The 16,965-nt window shown below is 40.4% G+C and overlaps 1 protein-coding gene across 8 annotated transcripts in view; it reads left to right on the forward strand.

Annotated features, from left to right (window-relative positions):
- The window catches only part of FARS2 (phenylalanyl-tRNA synthetase 2, mitochondrial), a 616,343-nt gene that overhangs the window by 31,045 nt on the left and 568,333 nt on the right, over positions 1 to 16,965 (forward strand). The gene's annotated exons all lie outside the window — the stretch shown is intronic.

The following is a 16,965-nucleotide window of genomic DNA, read 5'->3' on the forward strand; positions in this document are numbered from 1 at the left end:
CCCTCAGTTTGTTTCCTGAGATTAAGAATTCCTCATATCAGTGAGGTCATATGATACTTGTCTTTCTCTGATTGACTTATTTCGCTCAGCATAACACCCTCCAGTTCCGTCCACGTCGTTGCAAATGGCAAGATCTCATTCCTTTTGATGGCTGCATAATATTCCATTGTATATATTATACCACATCTTCTTTGTCCATTCATCTGTTGATGGACATCTTGGCTCTTTCCACAGTTTGGCTATTGTGGACATTGCTGCTATAAACATCGGGGTACACGTACCCCTTCGGATCCCTACATTTGTATCTTTGGGGTAAATACCCAGTAGTGCAATTGCTGGATCATATGGTAGCTCTATCTTCAACTTTTTGAGGAACCTCCATACTGTTTTCCAGAGTGGTTGCACCAGCTTGCATTCCCACCAACAGTTGTAGGAGGGTTACCCTTTCTCCGCATCCCCGCCAACATCTGTTGTTTCCAGACTTGTTAATTTTAGCCATTCTGACTGGTGTGAGGTGGTATCTCATTGAGGTTTTGATTTGGATTTCCCTGATGCCGAGCGATGTTGAGCACTTTTTCATGTGTCTGTTGGCCATTTGGATGTCTTCTTTGTTAAAATGTCTGTTCATGTCTTCTGCTCATTTCTTGATTGGATTCTTTGTTCTTTGGGTGTTGAGTTTGATAAGTTCTTTATAGATTTTGGATACTAGCCCTTTATCTGATATGTCATTTGCAAATATCTTCTCCTATTCTGTCAGTTGTCTTTTGGTTTTGTCGACTGTTTCTTTTGCTGTGCAAAAGCTTTTTATCTTGATGAAGTCCCAATAGTTCATTTTTGCCCTTGCTTCCCTTGCCTTTGGTGATGTTTCAAGGAAGAAGTTGCTGCGGCTGAGGTCGAAGAGGTTGCTGCCTGTGTTCTCCTTTAGGATTTTGATGGACTCCTGTCTCACATTGAGGTCTTTCAACCATTTGGAGTCTATTTTTGTGTGTGGTGTAAGGAAATGGTCCAGTTTCATTCTTCTGCATGTGGCTGTCCAATTTTCGCAACACCATTTGTTGAAGAGACTGTCTTTTTTCCATTGGACATTCTTTCCTGCTTTGTCAAAGATTAGTTGACTGTAGAGTTGAGGGTCCATTTCTGGGCTCTCTATTCTGTTCCATTGATCTATGTGTCTGTTTCTATGCCAGTACCATACTGTCTTGATGATGACAGCTTTGTAATAGAGCTTGAAGTCTGGAATTGTGATGCTGCCAGGTTTGCTTTTCTTTTTCAACATTCCTCTGGCTATTCGGGGTCTTTTCTGGTTCCATACAAATTTTAGGATTATTTGTTCCATTTCTTTGAAAAAAGTGGATGGTATTTTGATGGGGATTGCACTGAATGTGTAGATTGCTCTAGGTAGCATTGACATCTTCACAATATTTATTCTTCCAATCCATGAGCATAGAACGTTTTCCATTTCTTTGTGTCTTCCTCAATTTCTTTCATGAATATTTTATAGTTTTCTGAGTATAGATTCTTTGCCTCTTTGGTTAGATTTATTCCCAGGTATCTTACGGTTTTGGGTGCAATTGTAAATGGGATCGACTCCTTAATTTCTCTTTCTTCTGTTTTGTTGTTGGTGTATAGGAATACCACTGATTTCTGTGTATTGATTTTATATCCTGCCACTTTACTGAATTCCTGTATAAGTTCTAGCAGTTTTGGGGTGGAGTCTTTGGGGTTTTCCACATAAAGTATCATATCATCTGCAAAGAGTGAGAGTTGGACTTCTTCTTTGCCGATTTGGATGCCTTTGATTTCTTTTTGTTGTCTGATTGCTGTGGCTAGGACTTCTAATACTATGTTGAATAGCAGAGGTGATAGTGGACATCCCTGCCGCGTTCCTGACCTTAGGGGGAAAGCTCTCAGTTTTTCCCCATTGAGAATGATATTCACTGTAGGTTTTTCATAGATGGCTTTTATGATATTGAGGTATGTACCCTCGATCCCTATACTCTGAAGAGTTTTGATCAAGAAAGGATGCTGTACTTTGTCAAATGCTTTTTCTGCATCTATTGAGAGGATCATATGTTTCTTGTTCTTTCTTTTGTTAATGTATTGTATGACGTTGATTGATTTGTGGATGTTGAACCAACCTTGCAGCCCAGGGATAAATCCCACTTGGTCGTGGTGAATAATCCTTTTAATGTACTGTTGGATCCTATTGGCTGGTATTTTGGTGAGAATTTTTGCATCCATGTTCATCAGGGATATTGGTCTGTAATTCTCCTTTTTGATGGGGTCTTTGTCTGGTTTTGGGATCAAGGTAATGGTGACCCCATAAAATGAGTTTGGAAGTTTTCCTTCCATTTCTATTTTTTGGAACAGTTTCAGAAGAATAGGTATGAATTCTTCTTGAAATGTTTGGTAGAATTCCCCTGGGAAGCCATCTGGCCCTGGGCTTTTGTTTTTTGGGAGATTTTTGATGACTGCTTTAATTTCCATAGTGGTTATAGGTCTGTTCAGGTTTTCTGTTTCTTCCTGATTCAGTTTTGGTAGTTGATACATCTCTAGGAATGCATCCATTTCTTCCAGGTTACCTAATTTGCTGGCATAGAGTTGCTCATAATATGTTCTTATAATTGTTTGTATTTCTTTGGTGTTGGTTGTGATCTCTCCTCTTTCATTCATGATTTTGTTGATTTGGGTCATTTCTCTTTTCTTTTTGATAAGTCTGGCCAGGGGTTTATCAATCTTGTTAATTCTTTAAAAGAACCAGCTCCTAGTTTCGTTGATCTGTTCTACTGTTCTTTTGGTTTCTATTTCATTGATTTCTGCTCTGATCTTTATGATTTCTCTTCTCCTGCTGGGTTTAGGCTTTATTTGCTGTTCTTTCTCCAGCTCCTTTAGGTGTAGGGTTAGGTTGTGTACCTGAGACGTTTCTTATTTCTTGAGAAAGGCTTGTATTGCTATATACTTGCCTCTTAGGACTGCCTTTGCTGCATCCCAAAGATTTTGAACAGTTGTGTTTTCATTTTCATTGGTTTCCATGAATTTTTTAAATTCTCCTTTAATTTCCAGGTTGACCCATTCATTCTTTAGTAGGAAGCTCTTTAGCCTCCATGTGTTTGAGTTCTTTCCAACTTTCCTCTTGTGATTGAGTTCTAGTTTCAAAGGATTGTGGTCTGAAAATAGGCAGGGAATGATCCCAATCTTTTGGTACCGGTTGAGACCTGATTTATGACCTAGGATGTGATCTCTTCTGGAGAATGTTCCATGGGCACTAGAGAAGAATGTGTATTCCGTTGCTTTGGGATGGAATGTTCTGAATATGTCTGTGAAGTCCCTTTGGTCCAGTGTGTCATTTAAAGTATTTCCTTGTTGATCTTTTTTTTTTCTTTTTTTTTAAAGATTTTATTATTTATTTGACAGAGAGAGACACAGCAAGAGAGGGAACAGAAGCAGGGAGAGTGGGAAAGGGAGAAGGAGGCCTCCTACCCAGCAGGGAGCCCGATGCGGGACTCGATCCCAGGACCTTGGGATCATGACCTGAGCCGAAGGCAGACGCCCAATGACTGAGCCACCCAGGTGCCCCTTCCCTTTTGATCTTTTCCTTAGATGATCTGTCCATTTCACTGAGGGGGTGGTTAAAGTCCCCCACTATTATTGTATTGTTGTCAATATGTTTCTTTGCTTTTGTTATTAATTGCCTTATATAATTGGCTGCTCCCATGTTAGGGGCATAGATATTTACAATTGTTAGATCATCTGGTTGGATAGACCCTTTAAGTATGATATAGTGTCCTACCTCATCTCTTATTACAGTCTTTGGTTTAAAATCTAATTTGTCTGATATAAGGATTGCCACCCCAGCTTTCTTTTGGTGTCCATTAGCATGGTAAATGGTTTTCCACCCCCTCACTTTCAATCTGGGGGTGTCTTTGGGTCTAAAATGAGTCTCTTGCAGACAGCATATCGATGGGTCTTGTTTTTTAATCCAATCTGATAGCCTGTGTCTTTTGATTGGGGCATTTAGCCCATTTACATTCAGGGTAACTATTGAAAGATAGGAATTTAGTGCCATTGTATTGCCTGTAAGGTGACTGTTACTGTATATTGTCTGTGTTCCTTTCTGGTCTCTGTTGCTTTTAGGCTCTTTCTTTGCTTAGAGGACCCCTTTCAAGATTTCTTGTAGGGCTGGTTTTGTGTTTGCAGATTCTTTAGATTTTGTTTGTCCTGGAAGCTTTATATCTCTCCTTCTATTTTCAATGACAGCCTAGCTGGATAGAGTATTCTTGGCTGCATATTTTTCTCGTTTAGTGCTCTGAATATATCCTGCTAGTCCTTTCTGGCCTGCCAGGTCTCTGTGGATAGGTCTGTTGCCAATCTAATGTTTCTGCCATTGTAGGTTACATATCTCTTCTCCCGAGTTGCTTTCAGGATTTTCTCTTTGTCTCTGAGACTTGTAAGTTTTGCTATTAGATGTTGGGGTGTTGACCTATTTTTATTGATTTTGAGAGGGGTTCTCTGTGCCTCCTGGATTTTGATATCAGTTTCCTTCCCCAAATTAGGGAAGTTCTCTGCTATAATTTGCTCCAGTACACCTTCTGCTCCTGTCTCTCTTTCTTCTTCTTCTGGGATCCCAATTATTCTAATGTTGTTTCGTCTTATGCTATCGCTTAGCTCTCGAATTCTGCCCTCGTGATCCAGTAGTTGTTTATCTCTGTTTTTCTCAACTTCTTTGTTTTCCATCATTTGGTCTTCTATTTCACTGATTCTCTCTTCTGCCTCATTTATCCTAGCTGCTAGCACCCCCATTTTTGATTGCACCTCATTAATAGCCTTTTTGATTTCGACTTGGTTAGATTTTAGTTCTTTTATTTCTCCAGAAAGCATTTCTCTAATAACTTCCATGCTTTTTTCAAGCCCAGGTAGTATTTTTAAAGTGATGATTCTGAACTCTAGATCCGACATCGTACTAATGTCCATATTGAGTAGGTCCCTGGCAGGTCGGTACTACCTCTTGTTCTTTTTGTTGAGGTGATTTTTTCCATCTTGCATTTTGTCCAGAGGAGAATAGATGAATGAGAGAAGAAAATGCTAACAGGGTAAAAACGTCCCCAGAAAATATACTCTAAACAAATCAGAAAGGACCTGAACCCAGGGGAAAAAGAAAGGGAAAGAAAGAAAAAAGAAAAAGAAAAAGATAAAAACAGAAAAAAAAAACAGTACAAAACAAAAAAAAACCAGAATATGATCAAATATGATCAGGCTGGTACATAGATCAGTGCCACACACTAGATTTTGAGTGTATTTTGGTCTGTTAGAAGATAGTGCCTTTCAATTTAAAGAAAGAAAAACATATGCGTACAAAAATAAGGGTTGAAATGATGAAGGGATGGAACATGACTCTAAAGATGAAAATTATAAAAAATTTTATAAAAGGAATTGATAAGTTGTTTGAAGAAAGAAAAGAGGATTTAAAAAAAAACGAAAGAAAAAAAAGGAGAGAATGTGATCAGGCAGGAGAGTAGAACAAAACCATACACTAGAGATTTAGGGTATATTTTGATCTGTTAGAAGAAAGTATCTCAAAATTTTAAAGAGAGTATCACTTATATATATATGCCAAACATAAGGGTAACTACTATGAAGGGATAGAATATGACTCTAAAAATGAAAAATAAAAATGTTTTTTAAGAAAAGGGATTGATAAGATGTTGGTTGAAAAAGGGTAAAAGAAAAATTAAAAAAAAAAAGTTAAAAAAAATTAACTTTGAAAGACTAAAGAATCATGGTAAAAAAGCCATGGATTCTATGTGCATTATTTCCCTAGCGCTGGAGTTCTGCCGTTCTCATTGATGGGTAAATTTGGTCTTGGCTTTCTGTTCTTCCTGATCTTCTGGGGGGGGGCCTGTTGCCGTGGTTCCCAAATGTCTTTGCTAGAGGCAGAATTGCCCCGCCCTTGCCTGGTCTGGGCTAAGTAATCTGCTCGGGTTTGCTCTCCGGAGCTTTTGTTCCCTGCAAGCTTTCTGTACAGCTTTGGAGGCCGAGAGTGAAAATGGCGGCCTCCCAATTTCCGCCCTAGAGGAGCCGGAGGAGCTGAGAACTCGGGGCACCGCTCCTCAGTGTGCCCCCAGAGAAAAGCAGTCAGTCAGTCCTGTCTCTCTGGTCTCCGGCTGCACTCCGTGCTCACCCGGCCTGTGACTGAGCGTTTCTATCTCTGGCACCCGACTCGGTGTGGAGTCTCTAAACCCAGCAGATCGCTGCGGTGCACTCCCGCGCTGCTCCTCCTGGGGAAGGAAGGTGAGTCTCCCCGGATCTGCCGCTTGTTGGGTCCCTGCTGGAGGAGCAGTGGCCCGACGGTGCCGCGGATTACGGTTTATGGCAACCCCGAGCTGAGAGCCCACGCCTCAGCTCCCGTCTCTGCAGCCGGCTTCCCTGCTCCGATACCTGGGAGCTCTGCCGCACTCAGGAACCCCCAGTCTTTCTGTGACCCCGAGGGTCCTGAGACCACACTGTCCCACGAGGGTTCCACCCCCCGCTTAGCCAGTGGAGCGACGTCCCTCAGCGGAGCTGACTTCTAAAAGTTCCGATTTTGTGCTCTGCGGCTCTATCACTTGCCAGAAGCGGCTGACAGAGGCCCCTCCCCCACCATCTATCCTCACGAGTATCGCCTCGGGTTCACTTCTCCGCACGTCCTACCTTCCAGAAAGTGGTCGCTTTTCTGTTCAGAGATTTGCTGCTATTCTTTTCTTCCATCTCCTGTTGAGTTTGTATGTGTTCAGAATGTTTTGATCCCTATCCAGCTCAATTCCTGAGACCAGACGAAATCCAGGTCTCCTACTCCTCAGCCATCTTGCTCCGCCCCCAGTTCAAGTGTGTTCTAAAAGCACTACATTTTCGTATCACCCTAAGCCCCATGTTTTATGTTTTTGTCATCATTACATCTTATTTTGAATTGCCCTTGACTAATTATTTTAAGTCTAGATGATTTTACTGCTTTTGTCTTTTAATTTTCTTAGTAGCTACGTATGTAGGTGGTTGATCCACTACCTTTAATATGTTTTTATCTTTACCAGTGAGATTTTTCTTTCATAATTTCCTTATTTCTAGTTGTGGCCTTTTTTTGTTTTCCAATTGAAAGAAGTCCCTTAAACATTTTTTGAAAGACTGGATGATGTTGATGAACTCCTTTAGCTTCTGCTTGTCTGGGAAAATCCTTATCTTTACTTTAATGCTGAGTGATAACATTGTTGGGTAGAATATTCTTGGTTCTAAGTTTTTTCATTTCAGCACTTTGTATACAGTGTGACACTCCTTTTTGGCCTGTAAAGTTTCTGTGAAAAATCAGCTGATAGTCTATCGGGGTTCCCTTATATATAACTAGTTGTTTTTTTTCTTGCTGATTTTAAGATTCTCTTAGCTTTTGACACTTTGATTGTAATATGTCTTGGTGTGGGTCTCTTTGAGTTCATCTTGTTTGGAACTCTCTGTGCCTCGTGGATTTAAATGTTTGTTTCCTTTGCCAGCTTAGGGAAATTTTCAGGTTTATTACTTCAAATTGTTTTTCTGTCCTTTTCTTTTTCTCTTCTCCTTCTCGGATCCCTGTAATGCATATGTTAGTATGCTCAATGTTGTCCAGAGGTACCTTAAACTACTCTCATTTTTTAAAAAATTCTTTTTTCTTTTTGCTTCTCCGATTGGGTGATTCCCACTACACTGTCTTCCAGAGCACTGATCTGTTCATCTGCTTCATCTAATCTGCTGTTTTTTGCTTCCTGTGTATTTTTCATTTCAGTGATTGTGTTCTTCAGCTCTGATTGATTCTTTTATATACATATTTTTTTATCTTGTTGAAGTTCTTACTGTGTTTTTCCATTCTTCTCTCAAGTTCAGTGATCATCTTTATGACCATTACTTTGAACTTTTTATCTGGTAGATTGCTTATCTCCATTTCATTTTCTTCTTTTTCTGAGTTTTTATCTTGCTCTTTTGTCTGCAGCATATTCCTCCTGTACCTTTTTTGCCTGATTCTCTGATCAATCAATTATATCTCCTACTCTTGAAGGAGTGCCATTATACAGAATGTGACCTAAGGGACCCAGCAGTACCAAACCCCCTTGGTCAGATGAGCCTGATGCCACAGGAGTGTCCCCTATGCGGGCTGCATGCACCTTCCTATTGTGGCTGTGTTGCAACTGGTATGGACTTGCAGGTGGTCAGGGCTGTTGAGGTCTGGCTAGGATTGCTGTTGCCTGCTAGTAAGTGGGGTTGGCTTTCGGCCCACCTGGCAGTGAGTCCCAGCTGTGTGTTGACAGATAGAGCAGGTCTCCTGTGGCCTTAACTGTAAGGCCCAGGTGTGACTGTTGTCAGCATTCTAGAGTTTGGGGCTGGCCCCCTGGGGTGGGGGAGCTTTGCAGAGGCTTCAGTGCCAATGAATGCTACATATGTCAGGTGAGATGGGGCAAGGACCACTTGGAGGGGGCTCTGGTGCTGGCTGAGGGTGCCCATTTGGAGTGCTTGGTTGTAGAGCCGCTTGGAAGGGGGTCTAGCTTGGTGGTTGGTTTGGACAGGGCCAGTCTGCAGGCAAACACTGGGACAGAGTGAGTGGTGTAAGCACTGTAGATGGTGGGTGTCAGAAATGGTGCATGCCAGTAGCAGGCCAGCTAGAGGTGGTAGAAGGGTAAGAAAGATGGCATCTGCCAGCACTACCATCCCCAGAGAACATTCTAACAGGTCCCTGCCCTTCTGGCACTTGCCATAAAATTAGTCAGTGGATTACCTCCATGTGTAACCTAGGAACTTTTCAAACTGTTGTGTCTGCACTGGGACTTGGAGTGAGTGAGATTTGTATGGGTGCCCTTGAAGAACACCTTTGTATTGCTCTCCAGCTTTCCTGGACATAAACCCCCTTAGTTTTCAAAGCCAGACATCATTGGTGCTTGTCTTCCTTGTGTAGGTCCCCTGGCCTTTGGATCCCAGTATATCTCATTTGGATTCCAGTATATCTCATTTGGATCCCAGTATATCTCATTCCTCATGGAAGGGCTCTGTGGTTGTGATATCCCTCCCTCTTGGCGGGTGCCACATGAGATGTGCTGGTTCTGACTAAATGGTGTCTCTGCCTCTTCTACCCCTCTCGATGTGGCTTTTTCTTTATATCTTTTTATCCATATATATGTCCTTTGATTTCCCAATTATGATCTGTTCTGCTAGTTTTCAGTTTGTTTGCAGAGATGGTTGTTTTATACGTAGTTGTAGATTTTGCTGTGTCTGGGGGAGGAGGTGAGCTCAGGATCTTTCTACTCCATCATCTTGATCCCACTTCAATTATTTTGTCTTATTCAGGTCTTGAAATTAGAAATAGAAAGAACCAGCAGTTGCATCTTTTACTATGTAAAAATAAGGAAAAATGTTTAAAAGTCCTGTTTCATGATAGATTTTTAAATATTATAGTTATGTGTGTGTATATATGAAAAAAATTATCATTTTAATGATTTTAAATATACAGTTCAGGGGCATTAGTACATTTATATTGTTGTGTAACTATCACAACTATCCATTCTCTAGAACTTTTTCATCTCTCAAACACTATCCCCATTGAATAATTACTCCCCATTCTTCCCTCCCTCTGGCCTCTGAGAGCCACTATTCTATCCTTGCTATATGAATTTGATGATGGATTTTTAAAATTCTTGTCCAAAGTCATTGTCCAAACCAATATATAATACTGATATCTATGTGTCTATGGGGATCACCTCTTTTCAAATGACCTTGACCTAACTAAATGCATAATTGCCATATATTGGGAAATGGTAGACACTTCTTGCTAAAGACCTGAATCCGTCCAATTTAGTCACTGCTCCTAGCCATCACTAACCTTAGCTTGCCCTGAAAAAGATCATTTTTCTCGTTTATAAAAACAATAACTCTGGAACATTACTTCTAAGTGAAAAGTGGTAAAATTGACTTTTTTGCAAAGTGTTGTCATGTGCTTGGTTTTCCAAACTTTTTACCAGTTTCCATTGAGAAAGGCAAAAAGAAGCAGGGATCAGTTATTTCAAATTTTTAATACCTTCTAACATAGAATAATATTGTTGTGAACACTGGGGAACTGTGCATATAAGCACATCTAAACTTATGGATTCAAGGTGGCTTTTTAGTCTTTTAATGAGGAATAAGAGTTTGGGGAATTTGAAGGGATGTGTTACCTTTACCAAATGACTTGCTCCTTATTTCTGTGGGTACATCACTGTATTCAGAAGATCAAGAACAAAGCAGGAGATGCAGCCCCAAGGAGAGGCTTACCACTGGCATATGTGCTTAGAAGAAATCAGTGGAATGGGCATGTAAGGGCCACCTTAAACACAGTTCTGCTGTCATATCCTGAATGTGCATTAGGGAACATTTCCTGAGGTCCGTGGCCTTTACAGTGGATGCTGAAGGCCATAGACCATCTTAGCTGGTGCAGGTGGGGAGGAGAGACATAAGTGAGATGGGCCATTCCTGGTGGAGGAAACCACCAGAATTTAGGTTGATGGGTAGGGAAAACAGCTCTAGTTCTAGTCCTTGTGAGCAGTTTCTGTCAGCTGGAGTGTGGGGTGCAGTCCCTGGGGAGGAAGGGGTTTGGGCTTGTGGGGAGTACTGGGATAGGCCAAGTATTGTCCAGGTCTTTTGAAGCCTAATGAAGTTGTGCTTTAGAAAGGTAAGTGCAGGGCGCCTGGGTGGCTCAGACGTTTGGGCGTCTGCCTTCGGCTCAGGTCGTGATCCTGGGGTCCTGGGATCGAGTCCCGCATCGGGCTCTCTGCTCCTTGGGAGCCTGCCTCTCTCTCTCTGTCTCTCATGAATAAATAAATAAAAATCTTAAAAAAAAAAAAGAAAGGTAAGTGCAAGCATAGTGCATAAGCTGTATCAGAGAAGGTAATCATTTTAGGTGGAAGGTGGTTAAAGGTTGTTTAATTATTTTGGAGAAAGATAATGAGGGTCTCTAAATAATGTCGGTTCTGCGGGGAGTGGATAAGAGGGCCAAAATGGCAGAAATGTTGTGAAGATAGAATTCACAGGCCTTATCAGATTAAATGAAGCAGAGTAGGAAGGTCAAGAGTGATCATTAAGTTCCTAGGTTGTAATGCATATCAAATAAAATTCAAAAGTATATATGCATGTATTAGAAAAGTAAGCCTCTCTTCTCTGTCTGTCCCTCAGCTCTTATAACCTCTTATATACTTTCTTATATATGTGTGTATATACATTAGCTATGTTTATATTCCTGTTAAAATGTGTTAAAAATTACCCTGTATGGTAATTAATGCCTCGTTTTTATCACTTAACAATATTTCTTGGAGATATCTTATGTCAATACAGGTAGAGCTGCCTTATTCTCCCCCCCCCTTCATTTTTCCTTTCCTACTATCTTTTTTTTTTAACATATAATGTATTATTTGTTTCAGAAGTACAGGTCTGTGATTCAACAGTCCTACACAATTCACAGAGCTCACCATAGCACATACTCTCCCCAGTGTCCATCACCCAGCCACCTCATCCCTCCCACCACCTGCACTCCCTCAGTTTATTTCCTGAGACTAAGAATTCCTCATATCAGTGAGATCATATGATACATGTCTTTCTCTGATTGACTTATTTCGCTCAGCATAATACCCTCTAGTTCCATCCACATCGTTGCAAATGGCAAGATTTTGGAAAGACCTGCCTTATTATTAATTTATTTAGCTAGTCCTGATTAATAGAAATGTATTTCCTGTCTTTGGCTCTTACAAATTGTTTAGTGAATATCTTTGTTCTTGCATTATTTTGTGCACATGCCAACAAGTATATCTGTAGATTGAAATTACTGCAAGTGGGATTGCTGAATGAAAGGAGATGTGCATTTTAAATGTTGATGATATTGCACTTGTTTTCCATAGAGTTTTTATCAGCACTGCTTATTTCTTAGATCCTCATAATAGTATGATATCAAACAATATAATCTTTCCCAATTTGTAGATTTAAAAAATCTAATTGTCACTTTAATTTGCATTTCTTTCTGAGTGAGATTGAGCATCTTTTTATAACTTTCAGAGGCATTTATAATTCCTTTTTGGGAAACTTTCTGTCACTAGCTGATTCCCATTTCTCTATTCAGAAGTTGGGCTTTCATGGAATGCTTATAGTGGTTTCTCATAAATAATAATTCTGGAGTTTTGATGTATTTTTTGGGATGATATTAAGGCAATAGGTGTTTATTCCCATTTTTTAAGAGTTTGTTTTAATGAAGAGTTAATGTTAAAATTTTTGAAATGCCTTTTGAGCATCTGGGAGGCTGATTTTTTGGTGATAGGGTAAATTGAAGGACAGATTTTCTATTTTGATTTATCCTTCCTTGCATCCTGTGCATGACAGGCACCCACCACCCCTTTTGGCCATGGAATAGTATTTTAGTGGTTTCTGGGTTCTGTTTGTTCATGTATTATTTGGGATTTTTGCGTACAATCCATAAGTATCTTATTCATCACTGAAATAGCTTTTCAGAGATCACTGATCAGCTCCTTCGGGTTCAGTTACCCCTCATCTCTTGTACAGTCATTAATCTTGTTCACCTTAGTGGTGGCATTTCACACCCTTACCTCATCTCCTTAAAATGCTCTCCTTTCTTCGCTTCTGTGATACTAGGAGCTGAGCCCTCCACTCCCTGATGAATTCTCCTCAGAGGAGAATCTGTCTGCCCAGAGCCTCCCTCCTTGACCTTCTTTCAAGCCTGACATCAGCACTAATGTGGACCGATCTCTTATATATCACGTGGCATGCTCATCTGCATGTCCCACCATTACTACAAACACAGGGTGTGTCAGAAACTCATTCCTCACTCTCACCCCAAATCAGCTTCTCCACTTGATACACTTGCTTCTGTTCATTGTAACATCTACCATTATCATATTGATCCTGGCTCTGGCATGTACTGAGCACCTGCTGTATGCCAGGCCCTGAGAAGCTGAGTAGCTAGGAGAGAAAGTGGGGACAAGGAAGGCAGGCTCAAATGTAGAGTCCTTTTTCTAGAAACTTGATGTAATGGAGAAAAAGACATTGTTTGAAAAGGTGAAGGGGTAAAGAAGTTAAGGGAAGCCTGATTTGTTTGAGGTGAGGAAGTAGTGAAAGGTGAGAAGCATCGGATACAAGAATCAAAGAGGCTAATGGGAGCATTGCCTAGGAGGTAATTGATGGAATCAGTCATCAGAAGAAGAGAAAGATGGGAAGATCCAGAGAGACTCTGAGAGGAGAAACGTCGGGTGCAAGAACATGAGGCCTGGGTTAATGAAAAAGGTGGCATTTTGTTCTTGAGGAGAACAGACATTTTAAGTTCTCTGAACATTTTTCTTAACGTGTCTATCTGTATTAGCACGATCCTGCTTTCGGCCACGTTTGATAGATTGTTGAAGTGTGTAGAGGGCATGGAGGACCATCAAGGGGTAATCTTAGCATGTTGTAGATGTTCACAGTTAGTCCTTGAATATAAGGCTCCATCTGCAAGTACATTTTTTGTTGTCATTCAGGGAAGGCTACTCTTTTGTTCTCTCTTAGCAGTTTGGTTTTCAGGAGCGTTGGGACAGGTAGAGAAGGAATTAATGTCTCCCAGTGCCACTCAAAGCATTTAAGCCTTGTGAGCATCTCTCTCAGCAATAGTAGCTGTGTGAGGGGGGCAGTGAGCCACTGTGCACCCTGTGAGCAGCTCCCCCAGCCCTCCTGATGGAGGCCGTCCTCCCCCCAGCCCTCTGCAGAAGTCCTCACAGTCTCAGAGTGCTGCTCCTTTTCACGGGCTATTTCCCTCCAGTTGTTTGCCCTGATTGTTACGAAAGTTCACATACGGGGGATATGGTTCTTCCGTTTTCCTCTCTCCTCTTGGTTCCTGCTCTCATGCACCTGCCGCAGCCACATCTATACCTCCTTTTGCATGATAGCATTTCAAGTACTATGGTAGCTAGCCTTGTATCTCTTCTTCTCCAAGGTAATTTTGTTGTTGTTGTTGTTCCTTTTCCACTAAATACTTGATTTCCAGGCACTTTATATTCTCCTAGATAACCTGTAATTTCTGTAGGCTTGCATTAGTACATTTTAAAAGAGAACATTGGGTTGATTATTTCCGATGAGGGTACACTACTACCTTTCCTTTTGCTTATAAATAGAATTATAATCTGATTTACTGTCTATGTTCACTTATATACCGTGCTTTTCTTGAAGATATTCAGAAGTTTATAGTTCTATTCAGAATATAAAGTGTTTTTTCCCTACCTGTGGTCCTGCCCACTGTCACTCTGTATATAGAAAATAAGTGTATGTGTATGAGGATGTATATGTGTACATATTATATACATACACACGTATAATGTAATAGTACGTGTACAAAAGTATGTAAGAATGTAGTATATATAATTATGTTTATAGTATATAACATATAAGATTATATAGTCCATAAATTGTATGTTTATAGTCCTTGTAAGTATATAGTCCATAAACTATATAATTATGTATAAAGCATATATGTTTGTGTGTGTGTATGAGAGAGAGAGCGAGAGTGAGAGAGAGAGAGAGAAAGAATAGTTTCACATGTTAAATAATTGCCAGATTAATTCTGGTACTGCTTGAGAATCTTTCAGAGTCAGAATTTTTCAGACCCTTGTGAACCCTGAGTAGGGAAAGCTGAATCTTGTCGGACCTAACGGGGAAGAAGGGCTGTGCTTGTGGCCTCTGGGTCTGACTTTGTACCTTGTCTCTGTGGAGAGCTGCCTGGTAAGCTGGTATCTTTACATAAAGAACCTGACAAATTCTGTCTCTGAAATCAGCCTGCCCTGGGCATGATGTAAGCCGACGGATGGGGACATTCAGTTTTCTGTTCCTCTGTGCTTTCCCACCTCCTAGCCATCCTTCATCCTAGGCAAAGAATCTTCTAGAGTGGACCTACACTCGGTCAATGCCATTTCCTTCTTCGTAGGACTTTTATAGTATGCCACCAATTCTGTATCAGAAAAGGCTCTGTTTATATGAACGTTTAGATGGAAACCTTTTCCAGAAAACACCATTAGTACAGATGGGGAATTCTTCAAGACAAGGAGCTTACCCCAGTTCATGTGGTTCCAGTCCCCTTTCTCAGTAGGTGCTTTATGGCCACACTTTTGGAAATTATAAAGCTGTTTACTCTTCTGAAGGCAGGGGATAAGGATGAGTAGCAATGTGGCCACAGAGCCCTTCGCTTATTAGAATATCTCACTTCTAATATGTGACCCAATTGTGGGTATCTGTCTGGTTCTCCTATAATATTTTCTGTCTTCCTAGTCTTTTCTTGTTTTCTTTCTTCCACCCACACGGCCTTGTTCTCAGAGCCCTCCTCGTATTTATCAGGGAGTGTCACCACATCCAAGATGTTCTTTCTCCTTGCTCGTTGGCAATGTCATAGTTTTGACTGGGTGAAAAACATTTTCTCCTCCGAGTTTTGCTTTTCCATCTGTGCTGAGCCCAGTGATTGTCATATCTTGTCCAACCATCTGTCCTGAATCTTTGCTCTCTTCTTCTGATGTTTCTAGTCAGTGGTTTGAAGCCACTTACGGTGCCTTTTTGTTGGCTTATTGAGGGCCAGGTTGACCTCCTGTACTGTGCTCTGAACTCTCCGCACCAATTACGTTTGCTGACACTACAGAATCTGATGACAGCCATTTGAAGACACAGCATGACCTGTGGTTTTGACTATGTGTAGCCTGTATCTCCCGTTTGTGATGTTGGTGTGGGTACTGTTGCAGGTGCTGGCCATATGTAGGCATGGGGGTGGTGTAGACGAAAGTCCCTGCTCTCGTACAACTTATGTTCTCCTCCATGGCGTTTTAGAACATACTCTTAAAAGACGGAGGAAGGAAAATTCCACTCTCTTGGTTTTTAATTCACAGGGGAGAGAAGATAGCACTGGTCAGTCTGTGCCATTGCTTCACTGCCTCTGATTTTAAGCAACACAGTTACTGGGTCTGTTTGCTCTTTCATCAAGATGGTACTAATCTTAGGCAAGTTGTAAGACCAATATATACTTAAAATTCTTTGAACTACTTGTAGGAAGCATTCAGATAAATTCAGGGTTACTGTTATTATAGATGTATATAAATCTCCAATATGTGTATTTGTTCTCTTCCACAGTAAATGAAACTACAACTAATGATGTAATGTATGGTGATTAACATAACATAATAAAATAAAAAAAGAAAATGTAAAAAAAAATTGAGTAAAGTTGTACAGTTTTACTTATCTGTATATATGGTGTCTGTGTAATAATAGTGCTTGTTTCCCCCTACATTATAATAAATAACTTTTACTAATAGATTATAGGCATTGTACTGACATTTAAACATGCAAGGAGAAATTTTGACAATATATGTAATACATAGCCTAAAATATATAACTGACAGTCACAGGAAAGTCATCATTATTACGTCCCATGGAGGTGGCAAAAGTGTCGAAGTCATTTATTCTAGGTTTAAGTCCGAAGATGTTTAACTTTCAGTATTACTATTGTAGAGTATATTTACCCCATTTGTGACATTTCTTCACAATTGACACGCACTTAGAGCTGGAGAATTTTGATGGTTCATTCATTTAAACAGCAATAACTGAGTTATTCTTAAAAATGTAAGAAAATTTTAATAAAATATCTGACGACACCTTTGACATATTACACGAACCAAATTCCAGATTTAAGTCAAAGGAGAAGGGATCATGTTTGAATTTTAATCCTTAAAAGTTTGAATATTCCATAGTTTCTACCAATGCCTTAAAGACTGGAATGATAGACTGCTTGTGTAGTTACCAAACCAGACACGGGTTTGAATTCTTACATCAGGGAAAATCCAAAATGGACTAAATGTGTTCCTTTGTGCTTGGCTCCTTTTTAGAAGCTAGTCAGAAGTTCTAGTTTTCAAGATCGTTGTTAAATAGAGTTGATCCTTGAAC

Source organism: Mirounga leonina, unplaced genomic scaffold (assembly GCF_011800145.1).
Source record: "Mirounga leonina isolate KUSES-001 unplaced genomic scaffold, KU_Mleo_1.0 Mir_366, whole genome shotgun sequence".
Lineage (NCBI taxonomy): Eukaryota > Metazoa > Chordata > Mammalia > Carnivora > Phocidae > Mirounga > Mirounga leonina.